The sequence below is a fragment of the Carcharhinus amblyrhynchos genome, chromosome 16, assembly GCF_965287045.1.
Source record: "Carcharhinus amblyrhynchos chromosome 16, sCarAmb.v2.hapA, whole genome shotgun sequence".
Classification (NCBI taxonomy): Eukaryota; Metazoa; Chordata; class Chondrichthyes; order Carcharhiniformes; family Carcharhinidae; genus Carcharhinus; species Carcharhinus amblyrhynchos.
Window position 1 is genome coordinate 52615692 of NC_137339.1, and position 18958 is coordinate 52634649.

Below are 18958 nucleotides of genomic sequence, written 5' to 3' on the forward strand. Positions count from 1 at the left end.
CCTGATGGGCAAAGACCCACAGCACAGAGCTACTCTTCATTTGTCACAGGACTGTCCTGTGCCATTGACGTGTGACAGATACTATATCACCTGGCATATACCTGCTAAATTACATTGGCTCCAAAGATGTGTGGGAATTTCTTTTATTCTTCCATGGGGTGTGGACCTCATTGACAAGGCCAAAATTTGCAGCCTAGTCCTACTTTCCCTGAATTGAATGGTTTGTTAGGTCATCTTACCCACACTGCAAATTTTGGACTCCAGACCAATTCTTAAAAATTATTTCATGAAATGTGGGTGTTGCTGGGTGGGCCAACATTTATTGCCCATCCCTGTGGGCATTTAGTGTTAACCACATTGCTGTGGGTCTGGAGTCACATGTAGACAAGACCAGGTAGGGAAGGCAGATTTCCTTCCCAAAAGTGAATCATTTGAATATTTACCACAATCATTGATAGTTTCATGGTCACCATTACTGAGACTAGCTTTGGAGGTTCCAGATTTATTAAATTGAATTTAAGTTCCACCAGCTGCTGTGTTGGGATTTGAACCCATGTCCCCAGAGCATTATCCTGAACTTCTGTATCACGTCCACATTACCATTACACCACCATCTCCCAAATCCTGTGTGATATGTGGCTGAATGATTTCCTCCTCCCTCCACCCCCACCAGCTCTCAACCCCAAAAATCTACCCACCCCCTCAGTCGATTGAAGCAAGGAGGACAATAATTTCCTGGTGCTTTCTCCATGGCAACATCTCAATCAATCAGCCTGAAAATGCAGTACAAATTGTTGCTCCTTTGAAATTTGGCATTCTGGCATCTGTCATGATGAGTGTATAGCCAACTGAAATAGCAGTAGGGGAAGGAAATCTGGAGCAGTCAGTCAGTTATGGCTCAGTGCATAGCAGACATGCCTCTGGCTTTGATGGTTTGGTCATCACAGTTCCAGCATGTTTGGAGACTCTGAGGTCAGGGAACATGCTATATACATGGAAGTCTTTTTTTGAACCAGAAAGCCCATTGTGAGATGCTTAAAGAATAGGATGGAAAGTATATTAAGACATGGATTGGTATTCACACATTCAGCATTCAGGGTTTAACCTTGTCAATTTATATTAGATTATCACATTTGTAGTGAGAATATATTTTTACTACTCAAGAACAAACGTTAATTCACTGTGCAATACAAACTCTGGGGATTTACCAGAATGTTCAGTATGCTCATTAAAAACTATATCTATCTTAATTTTTATTTCAAATCCTTGGCTGGAAATGTTTGGGTTTTTTTTAATAAATTGGCAGATCTCCTGAGCTGTTTTCCTGGGCTGCCTGAGATCTCACACATGACATGGTGCTGTGTGACCAACTATCCAGTATTTCACGGGGATCTAACCCATCATTTCACCTTTTCTACCGCATCCCGTTTGCCGGTTCCCAAGCCCATACTCCTCAAACAGTGACTGGGAGACTGCTGGAGATTCTCCTCTTACTGCTGTCCTTCTGTATTGCTTTTGGGAATTGTGCACTTTCACTTGTGCTGACCCATTTAGCTATGAGCTCGAGAGATAGAGAGGAGAAGGACTGCAGACTAACGCTGGAGGAGTCTGGGCTTTTAAGGCTGCCACTCACATACCCCATCCCTGAAAAAACATTGTAAATTCTCAAAGTTAAACTGAAGGTCACTGAATTATTAGTCAATTTCTGGCTTCATGTCACTATTGATTATTTAAGATTATTTTGCATCAATGTGTGACATTCAATGTCTGACAGACATGTTGAGACATCACCGGAATATAAACAGTTTTTCTTCTTCACGTTACTTTTTTTTGTTCTGCTCCATTACAGGCAACTTCATTCTCGGCAAATTTTTTGCAGTTGAATCCCATGAACTTTCTCAGGAAGTAAAAAAAATATAATCGCTTGGACTTTCCAAAGAAACTCTTGAGCTTTCATTTCCCCTTTTGCTCACTCTGTAAAATCACACCATTGCCAGCGCCATATCTTTCGTCACCCATTCTAATGGCTGGCGATCATTTATACTGAGCAATTTTCTGTAAGTAATCAGTTGGTTTCGTATTGCTAACAAAAGAGACAGGCTGTTGAAGCTGTTCATCATACACTTACCAGAACAGATGCAAGAATGCCAAATTTCAAAGGCAGCAACAATTTATATTGCACGAGAAAAGGTGCTGATTGGCTGGCAAGTTGACTCTGGTTGAGGTGTTGCCATGTAGAAAGTACCAGGGAACTACTGTCATCCATGCTTTAGTTTAAGTTAGTTCATAGATCATAGAATCCTACAGTGTAGAAGGAGGCCATTGGGCCCATCAAGTCTGCACCAACCACAATCCTACCCAGGCCCAATCCTTATAACCCCATGCATCTTTGGACTATGGGAGAAAACCGGAACAGAAAGATGCAATGCCTGGACGTGTTCCCTTTGCCTGTAGAGGACAGGTTCCTGAGTATTAATATATGTTGCTTTAACCGGCATAAGTGAGCCACTTTGCAAGGCCAACTGGGAATCTTAAATTGATTGTTAGCGTAATTTTTACCACACTCATAATTGTTCAACCAGAGCTGTCTAATCACGGAATCACATCTAACTTTAGACATTATATTCTGAGTTTTGCAAGCAGGAGCAGGTAGAGCCAATTTCCTTCACAGTTAAAAGGCACAGCTTGCAATAAAAGATGAACCCTAGCCATTCCAGGTAATTCAACCAGATCTTCACAACTCACTAATGTTAACTCCACAATCACAGAATTTTATAGTACAGAAGGAGCCCATTCAGTCCATTGTGTCTGTGGCATCTACTGAAAAGCCATCCAATTATTCCCCCACCCACCATAGGGTTTTCCTTTACAAGAGTACTTCCAGTTCCTTTTTGGACGTTACTAATGAATTTACTTTTCAGGCAATTCATCCCAAATCACAAGTTGTTGTGTGAGACAAAAAGACAATTGCCCCCAAGTATTTGCCAATTGCATTAGTTACCTGATTCCTTGTACGTAACACTCTGCTGTTTTCAGACAGATTGAACTGTTTAATAACTGTAATTCAGTTTGTGCTGCTAGTACATAGGAGCTAAATGTGTCATTACTGAAGTGGAATTGTTTATATTGAGCATGGTGACATACTAGCTGGGTAATGCATTACAATTAACTCATTGTAGGAATGGAGGTTTAATTTGCTGAAAACCTTTTTTAGGATATTTATGATTCCTACATGAATAAGATGGAGCTAGAAACTTGTTCCCTGATGCAATTTTGAACCAGACATTACAGCATTAATGCTATCATCATTCCCCGTGCCTGTGATATCATTGAACTAGACATATTTAACTGCTCTGCACTCTCCATGCGGGAAAAATAACTTAACACCAAGGTTTCCACTTTAAGGGGGTGAGACTGTACCATATTAACACATGCACATGGATACCTGCAATCTGAAACTTAAGAACTAACATTAGAAATTACACTGAGGAAAAAGTGTCAAACATTTCTTCCCTGGTTTAAATTTAAGGAACATTAAAATATGATTGATCTCAACTTCTTCGCGAGGCAACTAAACTCTAATTGACTTCATCCTTCATAATTCTTTCACCAATTAAACTCTCTGACTTTCACAGTTCCTTTGCCAAGGACTTAGCACTGATTAACCTGGGGCTGGTTACCTCATACCTAGCTTTCTCCCCTTGGCTTTAATGGTGTTTATAGATTTATATATTCTGCACTATAAGGAATCCTTATAGTGCAGAAAGAAATCATTCAGTCCATTGATTCTGCACCAACTCTCCAAAAGAGCACCCATTCCAAACCTTCCCTCTGCCCTATCCCCGTAATCCCATGCATTTACCATGGCCAATCCACTTAACTTGCACATTTCTGGACACCAAGAGGCAATTTACCAAAGTCAATCCACGTAACCTGTGTATCTTTGAACTCCTGAAGAAGCTGAGAAGCAGAATAATGCAGACTTGACCCAACTTACTTGAGCATCACTAGAAGAAATCTACTAACATCCACCTATATCTTACTTTTTTAAAAGCTGCATCTGGGACCTTCACAGTCTGATTTCCTGCTAATATATTTTTGTCACACGTTTTATATCAACTTCCTCAGAAAGGGAGGGAGACAGAAAGCAGGGAACTACAGGCCAGTTAGCTTAACATCTGTCACAGGGAAAATGTTAGTAACCACTATTTAACAAAGTGGTTACTATGTTATTTAACATAACACTATATAACAGAGTACTTAGAAAAATTCAAGGCAATGAGGCAGAGTCAACATGTTTTTGTGAAAGGGAAGTCATGTTTAACCAATTTATTGGAGTTCTTTATAGATAAAGGGTGAACGTACTGTACTTCAATTTCTGGAAGATGTATGATAAGGTGCTGTATCAGAGGTTATTGTAGAAAATAAAAGCCCATGGTCGAGGGGTAATATATTGGCACGAATATCAAATTGGCTAGCTAACAGGAAACAGAGAGAAGGCACAAATAGGTCATTTTCTGGTGCAGAATGTGACAAATGGTCTGCCACAGGGATCAGTCTCGGGCCAACTCTTTATAATTTCTATGAATGACTTGGATTAAGGGACTGAAAGAATGGTTGCTAAATTTGCTGATGGCACAAAGATCGATAGGAAAGTGAAGATAGCATACAAAGAACAAAGAAAATTACAGCACAGGAAAAGGCCCTTCAACCCTCCAAGCCTGCATTAACCATGCTGCCCGACTTAACTAAAACCCCTTACCCTTCCGGAGACCATATCCCTCCATTCCCATCTAATTCATGTACTTGTCAAGATGCCCTTTAAAACTCTGTATCGTATCCACTTCCACTACCTCCCCCAGCAACGAGTTTCAGGCACCCATTGCTCTCTGTAAAAGATCTGCCTCATACATCTCCTTTAAACCTGTGCCCCCTAGTAATTGACTCTTCCACCCTGGGAAAAAGCTTCTGACTATCCACTCTGTCCATTCCCCTCATAATCTTGTAGACTTCTATCAGGTCTCCCCTCAACCTCCGTCGCTCCAGTGAAAACAAAGTTTCTCCAATCTCCTCATAGCTAACGCCCTCCATATCAGGCAACATCCTGGTAAATCTTTTCTGTACCGTCTCCAAAGCCTCCACATCCTTCTGTTGTGTGGCGACCAGAATTGAACACTATATGCCAAGTGCAGCCTAACTAAGGTTCTATAAAGCGTCAACATGACTTGCCAATTTTTAAACTCAATACACCGGCCAATGAAGGCAAGCATGCTACATGCCTTCTTGACTACCTTTCCTACCTACATTGTCACTTTGAGTAACCTGTGTACCTGTACGTCCAGATCCTTTGCCTATCAATACTCGTAAGGGTTCTGCCATTTATTGTATATTTCCTACCTGTATTAGACCTTCCAAAATGCATTACCTCACATTTGTCCAGATTAAATTCCATCTCATTAAATTCCATAAATTCCCAAGTCTCCAACTGATCAATATCCTGCTGTATCCTCTGATGGTCCTCATCGCTATCCACAAATCCACCAACCTTTGTGTCATCTAAACTCACTGATCAATCCAGTTACATTTTCCTCCAAATCATTTATGTGTATTACAAACAACAAAGGTCCCAGCACTGATCCCTGAGGAACACCACTTGTCACAACCTTCCATTCAGAAATGCACCCTTCCACTGCTACCTTCTGTCTTCTTTGACGGATATGATGTGGAGATGCTGGCGTTGGACTGGGGCGTGCACAGTAAGAAGTCTCACAACATCAGGTTAAAGTCCAACAGGTTTATTTGATAGTAAATGCCACTAGGTTTCAGAGCGCTGCTCCTTCGTCTCCTTCCCCACTCACCTAACAAAGGAACAGCTCTCTGAAGGCTAGTGGCGTTCACTATCAAATACAAAATGGTAATCTTCAATATAGGAATAAGCCTTTATGTGTCACAATTGTCAGAGGTTCCTGTGCTCTGTTGTATATTTATCTGCAAGAAAACCTGTCTTAGGTTGATTTTACTTCCTGCAATCCCACAAACAGGTCCTTGATGTAGGGTAACGATGTAGAGTGAGTGCAGAGGAAATTCACTAGATTGATTCCAGAGTTGAGAGAGTTGGCTTATGACGAGAGACTGAGTAGACTGGAGCTATACTCATTGGAATTAGGAAGAATGAATGGAGATCTTATAGAAACATATGAAGGGAATAGATAAGATAGAAGCAGGGAAGTTGTTTACACTGGCTGGTGAAACTAGAACTAGGGTCATAGCCTCAAAATAAAGGGAAGCAGATTTAGGACCAAATTAGGAGGAGGAACTTCTTCACACAAAGGGTTGTGAATCTGTGGAATTCCCTGCCTAGTGAAGTAATTAAGGCTACCTCATTGAATGTTTTTAAAGCAAGGATAGATAAACTTTTGAACAGTAAAGGAATTAAGGGTTATGGTGAGCAGGTGGGTAAATAGAGCTGAGTTCACAAAAAGATCAGTCATGATCTTATTGAATGGTCGGGCAGGCTCAAGGGGCCAGATGGCCTAGTCCTGCTCCTAGTTCTTATGTTCTTATGTACTCTTCCACGCAAAATACAGGATTTAGGATGATTTTGAAGTCTCTGCAAATCCTTAAGGATCCATCCTTCATGATGACTGATACAATTAGGGTGGCCCATTCACTAATGCTGACAGGCTTCAAGACACCCATTGTCATAAGTCATTCCAAGTCAGCCTCCAGTTTTGGCCAGATACCGTAAGATAGATAGCACCTTGCCTTCAAGCATTTTACTTGGCATCTTCTTTTAATCTTCAATTTAACTGTGGTATCTTCCATACTCTCCATTACAGTTCTCTAGAACTTTTGTGGGGCCTGATTCTTAATTCGTCATCAGCTTGACTTTGACCCAATTCAGTTGAATCTTGTTTGACCCTTCAATGTAGGATAATTGCCCTTTCCTATACTGCTGTTTGTCCATTAAGTTGCACAATTACTTCAATGCCACCTACTTCAGAGGTTGCAAAGAGAGATTGTGAAGAGAGGTTGTGTAGGCTTGAGTTGTTTTCATTGGAGCAGAGAATACTGAGGGATGACTTGATCGAGGTATACAGGTTATGAGAAACATGGACAGAGTGGATAAGGAGTAACCTTAGTTGAAAGGTCAGTCATGAGGGGACATAGGTTCAAGGTGAGGGGGCAGGATGTTTAGGGGGGATGTGAGAAAAATCTTTTGTATCAAGAGGGTGCTGACGGTCTGGAATGTACTGCCTAGGAGGGTGGTAGAGACAAGTTGCCTCATGTCCTTTAAAAGGTATTTGGTTAAGCACTTGACATATCATAATGTTCAGGGCTATGGGCCAAGTGATGGCAGATGGGATTAGGTAGAAATTCAAGTGTTCCTAATGTGTTGGTGCAGACTCAATGGGCTGAAGGGCCTCTTCTGTGCTCTATGATTCAATGATTCTACGTCTTCAACACTATTCTTGAAGCCTTCAAGGAAATGTGTCTGAGTTTTCCTTTATGGACAGTCTCTGGCATCAGCAAGACTGCTGCCGCATTGTTGACTTCCATCCTTCTGGCTGTCCATCCAGCAGTGGAGTGAGCCAAAATCTATTCTTAGCACCAGCACAGGCTAGCACGTTCAGTGATGATATGTCCTCAGACTGTGAGTCACTTCATTTCTCTTGAATTTTTGTACAGAATAAAAACTTCTTTTATTCTGTTTACATGGTGCTTTGGTTTGTTCAGGCTTCTTATTATTTTAACTTGCAGCTTGATTTTTCTTCCAGCAGGCATGCTGTATGTCCTTTTATCCCCACAGCTTCTTCAAACTCTCTTTACACTTGCATTCCACAGCTGAATGCCCCGGATTTGCACATCAGTGACATATATCAGTTTCAAAATTCCTAGGTGTCAATTCAGACAACATTTTATGCATTTGAATACATAACTTAAATGAGCTTCTTTTGCAGCCAGTTCCATCAAAACAGCAATTTACATGGCATTTTTCAGAGTAAGACTATTCTTGGTTAGCAAGCATTTCTGTATCGCTTCATTTCACAGACCATAAACAAACATGTCCCAAATTGTGTCATTCGGCACAGCACCAAACTCATGATATTCTGCAAGTATTTTAAGCAGAACCACAAATTGCACTGTTGATTCCGCCTTTACTGGATTTCTTCTGTGGAATCTGAAACGCTCTACCATCAGGTGGTTGTAGAGGGTTGTTCTTCAAACTGGAGGCCCTGTGACCAGCGGTGTGCCTCAGGGATCAGTGCTGGGTCCGCTGTTATTTGTCATTTATATTAATGATTTGAATGAGAACATAGGAGGCACGGTTAGTAAGTTTGCAGATGAAACCAAGATTGTTGGTGTAGTAGCCAGTGAGGAAGGTTATCTAGGATTGCAACAGGATTTTGATCAATTGGGTCAATGGGCTGACGAATGGCAGATGGAGTTTAATTTAGATAAGTGTGAAGTGATACATTTTGATAGATTGAAGCAGGGCAGGACTTACCCAGTTTATGGAAAGGCGTTAGAGAGTGTTACAGAACAAAGAGATTTGGGGTACATGTTCATAGCTCTTTGAAAGTGGAGTCACAGGTGGACAGAATGGTGAAGAAGGGATTCAGCTGCTTGGTTTCATTGGTCAAAACATTGAATACAGGAGTTGGGATGTCTTGTTGAAGTTGTACAAGACATTGGTAAGGCCACACTTGGAATACTGTGTATGGCTCTGGTCACCCTATTATAGAAAGGATATTATTAAACTAGAAAGAGTGCTTAAAAGATTTGTTAGAATGCTACTGGGACTTGATGGTTTGAGTTATAAGGAGAGGCTGGATAGCCTGGGACTTTTTTCTCTGGAGCGTAGAAGGCTGAGGGGTGATCTTATAGAGGTCTATAAAATAATGAGCGGCATAGATCAGCTCGATAGTCAATATCTTTTCCCAAAGGTAGGGGAGTCTAAAACTAGAGGACATAGGTTTAAAGTGAGAGGGGAGAGATACAAATGTGTCCAGAGGGGCAATTCTTTTACTCAGAAGGTGGTGAATGTCTGGAACAAGCTTCCAGAAGTAATAGTAGAGACGGGTACAATTTTGTCTTTTAAAAAGCATTTAGACAATTACATGGGTAAGATGGGTATAGAGGGATATGGGCCAAATGCGGGCAATTGGGACTAGCTTCAGGGTTTAAAAAAAGGGTGACGTGGACAAGTTGGACTGAAGGGCTTGTTTCCATGTTGTAAACCTCTATGACTGTCTCTATAGATATTTTGGAAGCACATTTTTGTATCCAGCCAATGGATACAATTAGTTTCTGTCATTGTAAGGGGAAGCTGATGCAATTTTTTGAGAAAGCGGGCTGACAGAGCGGGAAATCGAGAAGTGAAATATGCTGTATAAACGCTTTGCAGGGGCAGGTGCTTAAAAACAAGTATGAAATCAGTTGCTCGCAGTCAAAGTAGTCATGGGTTGGGTATGATAAAGAAACGGTTACTGCGAACCATAAAAAGGAGGAATGGGCGCCAAAGATAGAACAAGGGAAGAGAGATGTAGGCGGGTGAAGCTAGCTGAGCAGTTCACGATAAGGAAGCGCGGCGTGGGAGCCAATTAACAAGGGAAGGGAGATGTATGATAAACTGCATAGGCATATAAGGCATAATCATGTATTGTGTGTGTGTGTGTACCTGTGGGACTGCACCCTTTCTTGCAAGATTGAATAAACTGACGTAGAATGACTCTGCCGTGTCTTTGATTTCAAAAGCAAGGGGGGGAAAGGGAAGTGGGATCGGTGTCCCCAGAGGTGTCTCTTTGGATGGGCTCGACGGTTGAAACCTAACGGTGACAACTAAGCCGATCGAGTTCCCCCCCAAGGATTGAGTCAGTTGCTCGGGTGTAATCCATACAAACTGACTGGCCTCGGGTTGGGTACCTCCTACTTCTCACACATCATTAAGCCAATTTTGTATCCATTTAGATACCTCACCCTGGATCCCATGAGATTTAACCTTATGCAACAGCCTGCCATGCAGTATCTTGTCAAAGGCCTTGCTAAAACCTATATAGACAACATCATTGCACTGCCCTCATCTACCTTCTTGGTTACTCCTTCACAAAACTCAAATCTATGATGTGTTCATATGTTTTGATGCCTGACCTCCCCAGTTGCATTAAACTTCTGAGGAGATTCAATGTTTTTTCCCAATCACATTCACATTTTCATCAAAGGGTCCCATGATGCTTCAAACTCCCACCATTTCTGACTAACGGAAGTTTCCCGTATTCACACTTTGCTACACGTTTCCAGTAGCTACCTTGCTTTTTCTTTTAAACAAGGCAACAACCGAAGCTTCAGCCTCTTCTTAAACACACCCAGCTCTTTTAATTGCGCAGTGGAGGATTGTTATATCACATCCACCCCGCCCTGTATGTCTGGAACAACTGCAAAGAACTTGTCTTCTAAGTCATCTTTTTGTGACTTTTCTAGTCATTTTTCCCCTCTCTGGTGGCTAACTAGCACCATTCAAAGTTTTTGACATCAGTTTTTATGGTGCATATTGGAGAATTATGCAAGGAAGCATGGAGGGTTCAAAATAACAGAGCGTTACTTACAGGGCGGTGTTCACTACTTGACTGCTTCTTCCCTCAGCAATTTCCCACACTGGTGGTCTGTGAAGTCACTTCCAGTCAATACACAGTGCTCAGTGTAGCTAACAATATAGCTAATGTAGCAATATAGCAATGTAGCTAATACATAACAATAAGGAGATTGCAAAGAGAGAGAGGGTGAAGTGAGTGGGCAAAGATTTGACGAATTTGAACATAATGCAAGAAAATATGAAATTCTCCATTTTGGTAGGAAGAATAAGATAGAAGCTTATTATCTAAATAGTGAGAGATTACAGAGCTCTGAGATACATCTCAAAGCACTTTATCCTCATCAAAATAAATCTAGTCACAATAACGTATGTAACAAGCAGCCAATTTGCACATGGAAAGCTCCAATAAACAGCAATACAAAAATCACAAAAGGTTAAAGCAGACACAAGTCATTAGGGAAGCTAATAGAATTTTATCATTTATTGTGAAGAGAATGGAACACAAAAGTGGGGAGGCTATGCTTCAATTATGCAGAGCATTGGTGAGACCATATCTAGGTATTGTGAACAGTATTGGTTTCTTTGTCTAAGGAAGGATATAAATGTTTGGAAACAGTTCAAAGAAGGTTAACCACGTTAATAACAGGAATGGGCATAAAACTATGAGAAAAGGTTGGACAGGTTCAGCTTGTATCTGCTGGAGAGAGGTGACTGAAACATACAAGGTTCTTAAGGGTTTTGACAAGGCTGATGTGGAGAAGATGTTTCCTCTTGTGGGAGATTCTAGAATTTTAGGTCACTGTTTAAAAATAAGGGGCCACCCATTTAAGAAAGAGATAGTGAGAATTTTTTTCTCTCAGAAGTTTGTGAGTCTCTGGAATTCCCTCCTCAAAAGGCAGTGGAAGCAGAGTCTTTGAATATTTTTAAGACATACTAGATAAATTCTTGATTTAAAGAAAATAGGTTGAAAGGTTATTCAGGAGGTAGTCTATAGCATGGGGTTGAAGCTACAATCTGATCAGTCATGATGTTATTGAATGGTAGAGCAGGCTTGAGGAGCCAAGTGACCATTTCCTGCTCATAATTTGTATGTTGACCTGATAAATTCCAATTTTACATTAAATTTACAGCATAGACACAGGCCATTCAATCCATCTAATCTATTTCCTAATATAATCTTTCATGGGATGCGGGCATGACAATTAGCTCATTCCTAACAGTCAACCAACATTGCTGTGGGACTGGAGTCACATGTAGGCCAGACCGGATAAAGATGGCTCCTTCTCTAAAGGACAATAATGAATCAGATGGGTGTTCACAACAATTGTTGGGGGTTCCTTAGTCACTATTACTGAGACTTTCATTCCTTTCTTTTAAATTAAGTAGTTGAATTCAAATTCCACCAGCTGCTAAGGTAGGATTCGAACGAGTTACATTGGTAAGACCGAATCAAGCATATTGTGAACAATAGTCTGGGCCTCTGTATTGCTAGTGCATTAGCACTATGCCACCATATATCCCCTATCTGTGTTTATGCTCCATATAAGCCTCCATCCAAGTCACTTCATCCAATTCCAATTGCATATCAAAGAACAAAGAACAAAGAAAATTACAGCAGAGGAACAGCCCTTCGGCCCTCCAAGCCTGCACCGACCGTGCTGCCCGACTTATGTAAAACCCCCTACCCTTCCGGGGACCATATCCCTCTATTCCCATCCTATTCATGTATTTGTCAAGATTCCCCTTAAAAGTCACTACCGTATCCGCTTCCATTACCTCCCCTGGCAACAGGTTCCAGACACCCACCACCCTCTGTGTAAAAAATCTGCCTCATACATCTCCTTTAAACCTTGTCCCTCGCACCTTAAACCTGTGCCCCCTAGTAATTGACTCTTCCATTCTGGGAAAAAGCTTCTGACTATTCACTTTGTCCGTGCCTCTTATAATCTTGTAGACTTCTATCAGGTCACCCCAACCAAGTTTCTCAAACCTCTCCTCATAGCGAGTGCCCTCCATACCAGGCAACATCCTGGTAAATCTTCTCTGTGCCCTCGCCAAAGCCTCCACAACCTTCTGGTAGTGTGATGACCAGAATTGAACACTATATTCCAAGTGCAGCCTAACTAAGGTTCTATAAAGCTGCAACATGACTTGCCAATTTTTAAACTCAGTGCCCCAGCCAATGAATGCAAACATGCTGTATGCCTACTTGACTACCTTCTCCATCTGCATTGCCACTTTCAGTGACCTATCTACCTGTACACCCAGATCCTTTTGCCTCTCAATATTCTTAAGGGTTGTGCCATTTACTGTATATTCCCTGTTTGTGGCGGCACAGTAGCACAGTGGTTAGCACTCTTGCTTCACAGCTCCAGGGACCTGATTTCGATTCCCAGCTTGGGTCACTGTCTGTATGGAGTTTGCACATTCTCCTCATGTCTGCGTGGGTTTCCTCCGGGTGCTCCGGTTTCCTTCCATAGTCCAAAGATGTGCAGGTTAGGTTGATTGGCCATGCTAAAATGGCCCCTTAGTGTCCTGAGCTGCATAGGTTAGAGGGATTAGCGGGTAAACGTGTAGGGATATGGGGGTAGGGCCTGGGTGGGATTGTGGTCAGTGCAGATTCGATGGGCCAGATGGCCTCTTTCTACACAGTAGGGTTTCTATGATTCTATGTATTAAACCTTCCAAAATGCATTACTTCACATTTGTCTGGATTAAATTCCATCTGCAATCTCGCTGCCCAAGTCTCCAGCTGATCTGTATCCTTCTGTATCCTCTGATTGTCCTCATCGCTATCTGCAAATCCACAAACTTTTGTGTTGTTCCGCAAACTTACTAATCAAACCCGTTACATTTTCCTCCAAATCATTTATATATATGTTACAAAGAGCAAAGGTTCCAGCACTGATCCCTGAGGAACGCCACTTGTCACAGCCCTCCATTCAGAAACACACCCTTCCACTGCTACCCTCTGTCCTTAGACCGAGCCAGTTTTTTATCTACCATGCCAGCTCATCTCTGTTTTTATGCAACTTCACCTTCTGCACCAGTCTGCCATGAGGAACCTTGTCAAAAGCCTTACTGAAGTCCATGTAGACAACATCCACTGTTGTACCCTCACCAATCATCTTCAGCACTTTCTTGAAAAACTCAATCAAGTTTGTGAGACACAACCTCCCATTCACAAAACCGTGTTGCCGCTCTAATGTTACTCATTTCCATGTGGAAATAAATCCTGTCACGAAGCATCTTCTCCAATAATTTCCCTACCACTGATGTAAGTCTCATCGGCCTGTAATTACCTGCTACCTTTCTTAAACAAAGGAACAACATTGGCTATTCTCCAATCCTCTGAGACCTCCCCTGTAGCCAGTGAGGATACAAAGATTTCTCTCAAGGCCCCAACAATATCCTTCTATTTCCCTCTCCTGTGTATGAAATTTTCTTCCTCTCCAGGCCTTGTAACACCAGGTTAAAGTCCAACAGGTTTGTTTGGTATCATGAGCTTTTGGAGCACTGCTCCTTCATGAGGCGAGTCATCCAATCCAATGCCAGCATCTCCACATCTTCAAGCTGTTACTGCTTTCTGTGGTAACTGGCTCCACATTCTCATCACTTTCAAGGGAAAGAATTTTTTCCTGAATTCTTTAATAGTCAGAGGCCAGGTTTTCCATCCTGCCACACATGACTCCCCCGACACATGTTGCTGGCCATTTAAATTGCCGTTTACTTCTGCGAGTTCCTAATACCCGACCATTTGGGATGGGCCAAAAAAGCCTAGCCACAGATTTATATTTACGGTCCCTAGTTTTGAACTTTGTCACAGATGGAAACATTTTCTCTACATACATCTATCAAAGAACTTCATCATTTTAATCCCATCAAGAAGATGTCTGTTCCCTTGCTTTAATTTATGTTCCCCTATTTCTCCATTCTATTTCTGTTCATCAGCCAACACCTGGAGCCTAACGCTGTTCCTCATTAACATAACAATTCGGTTACGTTTACATTAGCAATGGAAAGGGATAGGTGTATACTGCAGGGCAAGAATTATAGCTGGGGGAAAGGAAATTATGATGCGATTAGGTGAAATTTAGGATGCATAGGATGTGGAAGGAAACTGCAGGGGATGGGCACAATTGAAATATGGAGCTTGTTCAAGGAACAGCTTCTACGTGCCCTTGATAAGCATATACCTGTCAGGCAGGGAGGAAATGGGTCGAGCGAGGGAACCACGGTTTACTAAAGAAGTTGAATCTCTTGTGAAGAGGAAGAAGGAGATTTAAGTCAAGAAGAACATGCAGGCTCAGTTAGGGCGCGTGACAGTTACAAGTTAGCCAGGAAGGACCTAAAGAGAGAGCTAAGAAGAGCCAGGAGGGGACATGAGAAGTCTTTGGCAGGTACGATCAAGGAAAACCCTACAGCTTTCTATAGGTATGTCAGGAATAAAAGAATGACTAGGGTAAGATTAGGGCCAGTCAAGGACAGTAGTGGGAAGTTGTGTGTGGAGTCCTAAGAGATAGGAGAGGTGCTAAATGAATATTTTTCATCAGTATTCTCACAGGAAAAAATGTTGTTGAGGAGAATACTGAGATACAGGGTATTAGATTAGACCGGACTGAGGTTCATAAGGAGGAGATGTAAGCAATTCTGAAAAGTATGAAAATAGATAAGTCCCCTGGGCCAGATGGGATTTATCTGAGGATTCTCTGGGAGGCTAGGGCCTTTGGCTTTGATATTTAGGTCGTCGTTGACTACAGCAATAATGCCAGAAGACTGGAGGATAGCAAATGTTGTCCCCCTGTACAAAGAACAAAGAACAAAAACAGCCTGGGAAACAGGCCCTTCGGCCCAACAAGCCCGCGCCGCCATCTTAACACCACTAGTCCACCTCTCCACCCACGACCGTTGTCTAATGTTTTAGGGCCATCCACATTGATCCCCAAGAAGGGGAGTAGAGACAATCCTGGTAATTATAAACCAGTGAACCTTACTTCCGTTGTGGGCAAAGTTTTGGAAATGATTATAAGAGATAGGATTTATTATCATCTAGAAAGGAATAATTTGATTAGGGATAGTCAAAATCGTATTGTGAAGGGTCGGTTGTGCCTCACAAACCTCATTGAGTTCTTTAAGAAGGTGACCAAAGAGGTGGATGAGGGTAAAGCAGTTGATATGGTGTATATGGATTTCAGTAAAGTGTTTGGTAAGGTTCCCCACAGTAACTATTGCAGAAGATACGGAGGCGTGTGATTGAGGGTGATTTAGCAGTTTAGATCTGAAATCAGCTAGCTGTAAGAAGACAGAGGATGGTGGTGGTTGATGGGAAATGTTTATCCTAGAGTTCATTTACTAGTGGTGTACTGCAAGGATCTGTTTTGGGGCCACTGCTGTTTGTCATTTTTATAAATGACCTGGATGAGGGCATAGAAGGATGGGTTAGTAAATTTGCGGATGACACTAAAGTCAGTGAAGTTGTGGATAGTGTGGAAAGATGTCACAGGTTACAGAGGGACATAGATAAGCTGCAGAGCTGGGCTGAGAGGTGGCAAATGGAGTTTAATGTGGAAAAGTGTGAAGTGATTCGCTCTGGAAGGAGTAACCGGAATACAAAGTACTGGGCTAATGGTAAGTTACTTGGTAGTGTAGATGAATAGAGAGATCTTGGTGTCCATGTGCATAGATCCCTGAGAGTTGGTAGCCAGGTTGATAGGGTTGTTAAGAAGGCGTACGTTGTGTTAACTTTTATTGGTAGAGGGATTGAGTTTTAGAGCCATGAGGTCATGTTGCAGCTGTACAAAATTCTGGTGCGGCCGCACTTGGAGTATTGTGTACAATTCTGGTCGCTGCATTATAGGAAGGATGTGGAAGCATTGGAAAGGGTGCAGAATTGAACAGGGGGATCTGGGAATACAGGTACAGAATTCCCTAAAAGTGGCGTCACAGGTGGATAGGGTCGTAAAGAGTGCTTTTGGTACATTGGCCTTTATAAATCAGAGTATCAAATATAAAAGTTGGAGTGTTATGGTAAGGTTGTATAAGGCATTGGTGAGGCTGAATTTAGATGTGTTGGTTAGGGGGGTTACCTATGGTAAATGTGTGGGGTTATGGGCATAGGGCGGGGGAGGTTGGGCGTGGGTAAGATGATCTTTTGGAGAATCGGTGCAGACTTGATGGGACGAATGGCCCCTTTTTGCACTGTAGGGATTCTATGGTTCTATGATTCTGTGGTACCACTGTTCTGGCAGTGATTACATTTTGGAAATCCCGCCTATGCAATCAACACCACTCATTGCAGATGCGTTGATGTTCAATGGTTAGGAGTGAAGGAAGAAGTGTTCAGGGTTATTCTGGACTTAGTTTACCTTCCAGCTCTATCTTGTTTACATGCAAGTCAGAATAAAAAGAAGAAATATTTGCATTTATTGAGTGCCTTTCACAACCACTTTAAGCTGATGAAGCATAGTTAATGTAGGAGTCATCAATATCCTAAAGGGAAGAGGATCACAGTGCTTTGACAAATGATGGAGAAGGAGACAGTAAAATCTTGTAGCCTGAGCAATCTGCTGTAAATACATGATTTGATTGAAAAAACAAAGTAAATGCTTGTAATCATGTCACTTTGCCACTATTTCATCAGGCTCCTAATGTAAACTGCAGTATGTCATTCAGTGGGTAGCACAGCTGTCTCTGCACTCCTGTCAGCGGATCATGGGTTTAAGTCTCATTCCTGAGATCTGAACGCAAACAGCCAGGTTGATACTTCGACTGCAGCACTTAATTTTATTAATTCTTGGGATGTGAGCATCGCTAGCTAGCATTTATTGCACATCCCTAAATTGCCTTTGAGAAATGGTGGTGAGCTGCCTTCCTGAACTGCTGCAGTACATGTGTTGTCGATGCACCTACATTGTTGTTAGGGAGATAATGCCAGGATTTTGACCCAGCAACAGTGAAGGAATGGTGATGATATTTCCAAGTCAGGATAGAAAGGGAAATCTCCAGGTGCAGTTGTTCCCAGATATCTGCTACTCTTGTCCTGAGGGAGTTTTAGAGATGCTGTCTTTCAGATGAGACATAAATTAAGGTCTGGAAAAGAGACATATTCAATTTGAAACATTAACACTGTTTCTCTCTCCTTTGGTACTGCCAGACCTGCTGAGTATTTACAGCATTCTCCATTTTTTTCATTTAGGATTACCAGTCCCTGAGAATTTAGCTTTAATTTGTTATGTTTTGAAACAAAGGCTCAGTTCCTTGTTAGGGAGTGACTGTTGAAGAACTTCATGCAATCTTCAGGAATACCATAGTGAGTTTCAGTATCAAAGAATAACAGGATAGTGATTGCTGATACTCTGGCCAGTATTTAGCATTCAACCAACATCACTAAATCACATCATCTCATCGTTATTACACTAATGATTATGTGAGTTTGCTGTGTACAAAATGTTTGTTACAGTTCTTACGCTACAACAGTGAGTACAATAGAAAAGGTATTTAATTGATTATGAAGAGTTTGGGGGAATTCCAAGATAGTGAAATTGTTATTCTCATCCTGATACCTTCATTAATTCTGGTTCACTAATGTTCTTTAGGGATGGAAATCTGCCATCCTTACCTGGTGTGGCTTACTTGGGACTTCAGACCCACGGCAATGTGCTCTTAACAGGCCTCAAGGATGGACAGTAAATGCTAGTTCAGCGAGTGATGCCCACATTCCACGAATGAATTTTAAAAATTTCCAGATGAACAGAGCAGAAAAATTTGTTTTAAATTTACTTCTGGAATTGTAGCATTTATTGCTCACCCCTTATTGCCCCTTGAACTGAGCATCTGGCTTTTCAAAACGCATTTAAGGGTCGGGGATATCATCGGAGAACAGTAATTTTATTAATTCATGGGATGTCAGCATTTATTTCTCATCCGGGTCCACAGGACTCTTAAATCGGCCTCGCTGGTGGAGGAGGTGGTCAAGAAGGCGTATGGTGTACTGGCCTTCATTAATCGAGGGATTGAGTTTAGGAGTCGGGAGGTAATGCTGCAACTTTATAAGACCCTTGTCAGGCCTCATTTGGAGTACTGTGCGCAGTTCTGGTCGCCTCACTATAGGAAAGACGTAGAAGCTATTGAAAGGGTGCAGAGGAGATTTACAAGGATGTTGCCTGGACTGGGAGGCATGCCTTATGAAGTTAGGTTGAGGGAGCTGGGACTCTTTTCCCTGGAGAGACGAAGGTTGAGAGGCGACCTGATAGAAGTTTATAAAATGTTGAGAGGAATAGATAGGGTGGATTCTCAGAGGCTATTTCCCCGGGTTGAAATGGTCGCTACGAGAGGACACAGATTTAAGGTGCGGGGAGGAAAGTA